This window comes from Tupaia chinensis, unplaced genomic scaffold (genome assembly GCF_000334495.1).
Source record: "Tupaia chinensis unplaced genomic scaffold, TupChi_1.0 Scaffold145396_1, whole genome shotgun sequence".
Taxonomy (NCBI): Eukaryota; Metazoa; Chordata; class Mammalia; order Scandentia; family Tupaiidae; genus Tupaia; species Tupaia belangeri.
Window position 1 is genome coordinate 3,709,400 of NW_006205257.1, and position 6,061 is coordinate 3,715,460.

The 6,061-nt window shown below is 52.0% G+C and overlaps 1 long non-coding RNA gene across 2 annotated transcripts in view; it reads right to left on the reverse strand.

Annotated features, from left to right (window-relative positions):
• Positions 1 to 5,919, reverse strand: part of LOC114006029 (uncharacterized) — an 89,354-nt gene extending 83,435 nt beyond the window's left edge. For both annotated transcript variants that reach the window (XR_003547803.1, XR_003547801.1), the window contains exon 1: positions 5,542 to 5,919. This is a non-coding gene — a long non-coding RNA (uncharacterized LOC114006029). The remainder of the gene's footprint in view (positions 1 to 5,541) is intronic.
• Between the last annotated feature and the right edge of the window lie 142 nt (positions 5,920 to 6,061).

Below are 6,061 nucleotides of genomic sequence, written 5' to 3' on the forward strand. Positions count from 1 at the left end.
TTTAATTTTTCCTTGCGCTGCCGCCAGTCTGGTCAATTTATCATGCAAATACGGGTGCCCTCAGCGCCAGAGAGGAGCCACCGCCCGCGATGGAGAGTGGCGCCCGATTGGTGGCCGAGACAGCGGCATTTGTAATATTTTTCTTTGGGCATTAGAGTCATTTACCAATGCCATCACCGCAACTCCCGGCACTGAATCACAAGCCACTTAAAGGGTTTTATTGGCAGCTTTGAAACTTCTTAACATGTTCTTTTATTTTAAACCAAGTGTCAGCCTATTTCTGACCTCCCTCTCCTCTCCCCACCTAAAAAGCTGCAGAAACTATAAACTACTTTGTTTACTCGCAATCTGTGCACACGAGGCATCTCTGCCTTGTCACAGGGAGGAAGACTTGACTTCTCTGAGGCTAGCACTTGGTAGACCCTAAATTCGAGAATTCTTATGAAGGTCAAGGAGAGACTGGCAGAAGAGAGAACGCAAAAAGAAAACAGGAGGAGAAAGAAAGAAAGAAGAGGAATGAGCTGCAGGAAAGGACACACAGCAGGAAGATGAGCAAACGCAGAATTCAGGGCTCAGAAGGAAGAAATCTGCCTGGAAGGAAGAAATCTTAGAGTTATCAAAGCCCGGAGATCAGCGAGACTATCTGCATGCCCCGTGTAATCTACCCTTTTTTTTCTATCTTGTCCCAAACAACCCTGGCTCTGGTCGAAATAGTGATATTCATCAAGTTTCAAGAAATTCAAATGGGAAAGAATGAGGCGCTGTCCCTTTCTTTCCAAGTCGCCTTACTGAGAGTTAGGCTTGGTCTTCCTCGTTTAAAAGAAATTTAGGGACAGACACAAGCCATAATGTGTAAGACGGAAAAAAGAAAAAGGAAACGAGATTCTTCCTGCTCTTGTAAATTCCCTGGGCGGTTAACGAGGTCACCAGGCGCTCGAAGCTGGGCAGTCTGGTCTCCGAAGACCCGGTGGTTTGATTTCTGGGTTCTCTTTCAGGATTCCTGCATTCGAAGAGCCGGGGTTCAGACCAGCATCCGGCTGCTCACGCTCTGATTCAGATACCCGCAGGCGCCAGGCAGCTCAGGAAAACCGCGCGGGGATAAGGTGGCCACCGCGGTGTTCGAACTAGCAGAGTTGCTCGCTCCCCGCCAGGGGTAAGCCTCACTGCGGCTGCAGCTATCTCTAGTATAGTTATTTTGGTTGGTTTGTTTTTTACCTCTGCCAAAATGGTTTCCAAAAATCCATTTCACTAGGGGTGGAGCCGGGGGAGGGGGCGGACCGCGACACCCTATAGCGAGGTATTCGGGAATTCCCAGTGCAACCCAAGTCTACATAGGATTTGATGAAAGGCGTTTTGCCAGTAATTGCGCCTTTCAAACTGGGTTTAACGTTCATCTGTGCCCCTTGAACCAATATTCAAAGACTTAGATTTCTTGATTTAATCTTCTGTCTTCAAAAAAAGTTTTGGGAAGTTCTGTAAATGACTGAACGAAAGAGAATTCCTAAGAAAGGGGAGGTAGTTGGAAGATGTGCAAATGACTGCACAGGAAAGTGGAGACAGAGAAGATGAAAATCTCCAGCCCCCCCGTCGAGGGAAACCGGAGAAAGTGGCCGCTGGGAATCACCCAACTAGAGGGTGGGCATTGACTAAGAACCCTTCCTCACCCATAATCTTAATTCTCTTCCTCCCGTCTGTCTGCTAGTTGTGTAGGTGTGTGTGTGTGTGTGCACGCGCACACGTGCACACACACGCGTGCCCAAGATTGTGTATTTGTGCGCGCTGGGGAGTGCATACACGCCTTTAAAAATGTTTATATAACTGCCTGGAAATTCTGAACTGCAGAAAATGAAGCAGTGGAGAGGCGATTCTTGGGGCTCTGACTTCCTGGGAGACTGTACCAACTTCCATACAAAGTTCTCCCGCTCCAGGCACGCTGAGAAGTTCAAGGCTGCATCAGTCCCCGCTTGCACTCTGCTGCCTCCACCCTGGGGACATCTGGCATCAAGGCTCCCCCCCAGAAGAACGAAGGTCCTTTTGCCTCTGAGTCGGGTGGTTCGGGTGGAAAACGGCTGGTGTGCAGCAGGCTCAGTGGTCAAAGTTGGTCTCAGCCTCTGTGCCCCAAGCCACAAGACATTTATAAAGTAGAAAACTCTGACCAAGATGGGGAGGGTGGGGAGTGTTTTTGTGTTCCGCACTCATTTGTTGGATGTGGGAGAGGTGCTTTACATTCCTAAAACCTATGTTTGACCTTGGGCCAAAAGAAGCCCCCTACTTTTCTTCCTAGATTGCTCCCCCACCCCCACTCCAGGTCATATGCAGGCGTTCTGAGGCTCCACGGGAGTGGCATCAATATGCCGCTCCGGATTTTCGAAGGTTTATTTCACATCAAAACTGTAAAAGTTCTTGGGAGAATTTACAGACAAAACATCTGGTTCCTTCAAACAAAGCTACAGGAAAAAGAGAAACAACTTCACTGCTGTGAAAATGCACTTTTAGCAAACAATTTAACACCCATGTAGGGCCTGGCCCCAGGGTCCAAATCCTTTGCACTCTGACAAGGGCTGAGGTTGGGCCCAATTCAAGGTGCCAGGGCACTTCTTTACCCTTGCCTACCTTAGACTTCTGCATGGGGATGAATGAGGAAGGGGACAGACCGGTGCACCAGAGTTACAGAGGCCAGTGCAGGCAGGAGTAAGGCACCTGGGGATGCCTCCCCTGGTCACCCAGTCTTGGCTTCCCAAAGGCCCACATTTGGCCAGATATCCCTGCACTTTGAAAAGAGGCACAGGCTCCTGTGTGTACTACCCAGCATGCTCTGTCCCTCCAGGTGATCTAATCCTCTCCAGGGACAACAGCAGCCCCTCTACAAGTTAGGGCTTAGGCCCTGGGTACACAGGTTCAGAGCCTACCCACCTGGGCTCTGCCCTGCAATGGCAGCTTCAAAGACAAGGACTCCTTCTTGCCCAAAGTCTTTTTCCTCAGCGGCCACCCCAGATGCAGATGGATACACCTTTGCCTTTCTCCTGTCAGGAGGGCTGTTACCCAGTGCCCACAATCACCACACTGAGCAAAATCTCAGCTGTCTTTGGGAGGTGGCCTGACTGTTCCTTCCCAGAAGGGACTTAGTAACTTTGGCCTGGCTGGTTCTGGCCAGGACCCTGCCCTTCCACCACACACCTGTTTCAAGCCATACCTGAGTTTGGCTTTTATTTTGGAACTCCTCCAGGTGGAGCTCCAACTAGGATTAAGCAAGGTCTGGGGGTGGAATGGACCTCCTACCCCCAAAAGCTGCACTTACTGAGGGTGCAGGTAGGTTCAGGGACAGGGGACCAGAGCACATTGAATTCGGAAAGTTCAAGTAGGATTTCTAATCTCTGGCCTGCAGAAGCTGTTTAGATGCATTTCTGCAGAATATGGCTCAGCACCCCTCTGAAGAGAAGTGGGGTTCCTTTGGGCCTGAGGTACAACCTCAGAGTCAGGACTGCCTTCAAGACCCTTTTAGATGTTTTGGGTTCATAAATGTGACTACTCAGCTGGTGAGCCACCTGGTTGCAATGGGACCCCCTGTTTCTCCTATGGGATTTGCCTTTGGGTATTTCTGTTAATCATTCCATTGTCCCTCCTGCCCATTTTTTTCTTCTAATTTTAGGGGTTTAACAATGTTTTCCCAGAAATAGGACACCTCCCTGAAGTGGAAGCATCCCATTGGCCTAGGGGTTTACTTTTCAGCATCACTTACACGAATAAAAGTTACCAGGTATTTACACGAATAAAAGTTACCAAGTATTTACACGGGGCCAAAGCCTGTTGTTGCTTTTTCAAAGATTATCTGCAACTCTCTGGTGAATGGGATAAAAATTATTTCTAAACAGTGTATCTCCTGCAGATTGCTAGTTTAAGGGATGGGCTTTTCCGCCCTCTAGGCTACCATGAAAACAGTTGGACAACTGGATGTGGTGTGCATAGCCGCCACCCTAGAACGCGATCTCTCCTTCCCACAGGAAAGACTCAGCCAGCGCGCTGCGCAAGCCTGTGGCCTCCCCAGGATCCGAGCACACCTCAGCTCTTGCCTGAAAGCAGCACCTTTCCCCCTCCTAATTCTCGAATCGCTGAATGAACAGCCGCGCAGGTTTTTAACCCACGTGCGTAGTCGACTCTAAGGGCAAAACTCACCACGCGCCTGGACAGAAATATTTGCAGTAAAAATAGACAAACGCGGGGGACAGCCGCCCGGCAGACGTTGGAGAAGTAGGTCCCTAGCACACCTTTCCTCTGAAGTTCTTCGTGGGGAGAACAGGAAAGGCCCTTTGACCAGACAGGACTGATCTAGGACAAAGGTGCAGATGTTTATCCTTTGGACAGTGGGGCAGGAGGGCGGGGAGGCGGGACAAGAGACAAAAGCTAGGACAACATGCAACCACAACACTCTTGGACCAACAGGCGCCTGGGACGCTTCGCGTAAAGCTCTGGTTTCTCAAGCATATGGCCCTGCCCTTTTTCCCTCGGTAAATTATGTGTGAATTACAGACTTATGGCCACTCAAACACCATTTCTGCCTACATCGAGGTCTTAGTTCTCAACGGGTTCCACGTTTTCTTTCCTCCTTTTGCTCTTCCCGTTCAGGCACTGTTACGCAGCGGCCAGGCAGCCTCGCAAAGTTTCAGCGGCAAACCTCCTAACTAAGACCTACTTGGAGAAATCGACCACCCAGGCTTGGCCCAGGTAAAGCGGAGTTAAGCACTTACATTCAGGTGGCTTCCAGGTCTACACTGGGCTTGGTGCAGGTTTGGGAAGCCTCCCTTCATTCTTTCCCAGCCACACCCATCCCACAGAAAAAAAGCCAGACCCTAGTGGAGTGTAAGGACCTCGTCGACGCTGCCTGTCTTCATCTGTCCCTTCCATAGAATGGCCTGCAAAACTATGCACACTTCGGGACTCCAATATTAAGGGGAGTGGGGTTGCGTGTGGCTAAAAGAACACAGTAGAGATCAGAAATCCTGATCGTGCCAAGCCGGGCAGGAATCTTGTTTGCGTGTCCCGACGAGGCGGTGCGGTGCCTGTGTGCACTCCGCATAGCCCGTGTTGTGCGTGACGGGCTGTCGCTGCAATGTGCAGCCCACTGACACTGATGGATGCGCCAATGGTTGGACGGACAGATGTTAGGGCGGATCGCACAGCGCGAGGCGCCTGAGCGGGGGAGGGCCAGGCAGCGCTCGAGCGGCGGCGGCAGGCGAAGCAGAGATTCGAGCTCAGGCCCTGGGCCGCAGGGGGAGGGGTGGAGAGAACAGAGGTTGGGAAAACTGCGAGGGGAAGGAAAGGAGGAGGGAAGCACGACCCGGGCGGACTCCCCGTTTTCCGCCAACTGTGCCCAGAGCTGTGCGCACATCGCAACTGGAGTGCCTAAGTGGGCGCTCCGCGCTTCCAAGGTGAGCCCGGGACCGGCGGGAGCTGACCTCGTGCCGCGCCGACCCTCCTCCTGACTAGAGGCGCCCTGCGCGGTGACCAGAACGGTGAGGCCACCGGCGGCGTCCGCTAACTCACCGTTTCCTCGCTCGCAAGAAGCGTTTCACGCCCTACGGCCGCATCTCCCCGGCCTGGAGGGGCCGCAGTTTCGGCCTCTTGCGGCCTCAGTCACCAAGCGCGCGCGGCGCCCCCACCCGAAACCGCCAGTCGCAGCCCGCTTCTGTCTCTCGGCCCCTCCTGGGGTCTACACCCGGCAACTCCGAGCGCTCCAGCGCGCGCGAAGGCGCTGGAGGCGGCTTTATAGCCCGGGAGGCCGGCGGCCGCACATCTGCATTCAGGGAGGCGTCTGGACCCAGCCCAAGCCTGCAGGCTGGGGGCGAACGGAGACTTTTGATCTTACCGTCAGGGTGAGATCAGGGTCTCCTGGTCTAAAAGAAAAGAACGCTTGCTGTGAACTTTTAAAACAAACTTGCAAAAACAATCACAAAGAAAAAAAAAAGGATAGACACAGTATAAGAGGGAGAAAGAGACTGAAATAGAAACATTTTTTTTTTTTTTTTAAAAAAGGAAGAGAGGAAGGAAAGACGAACACCAGGTT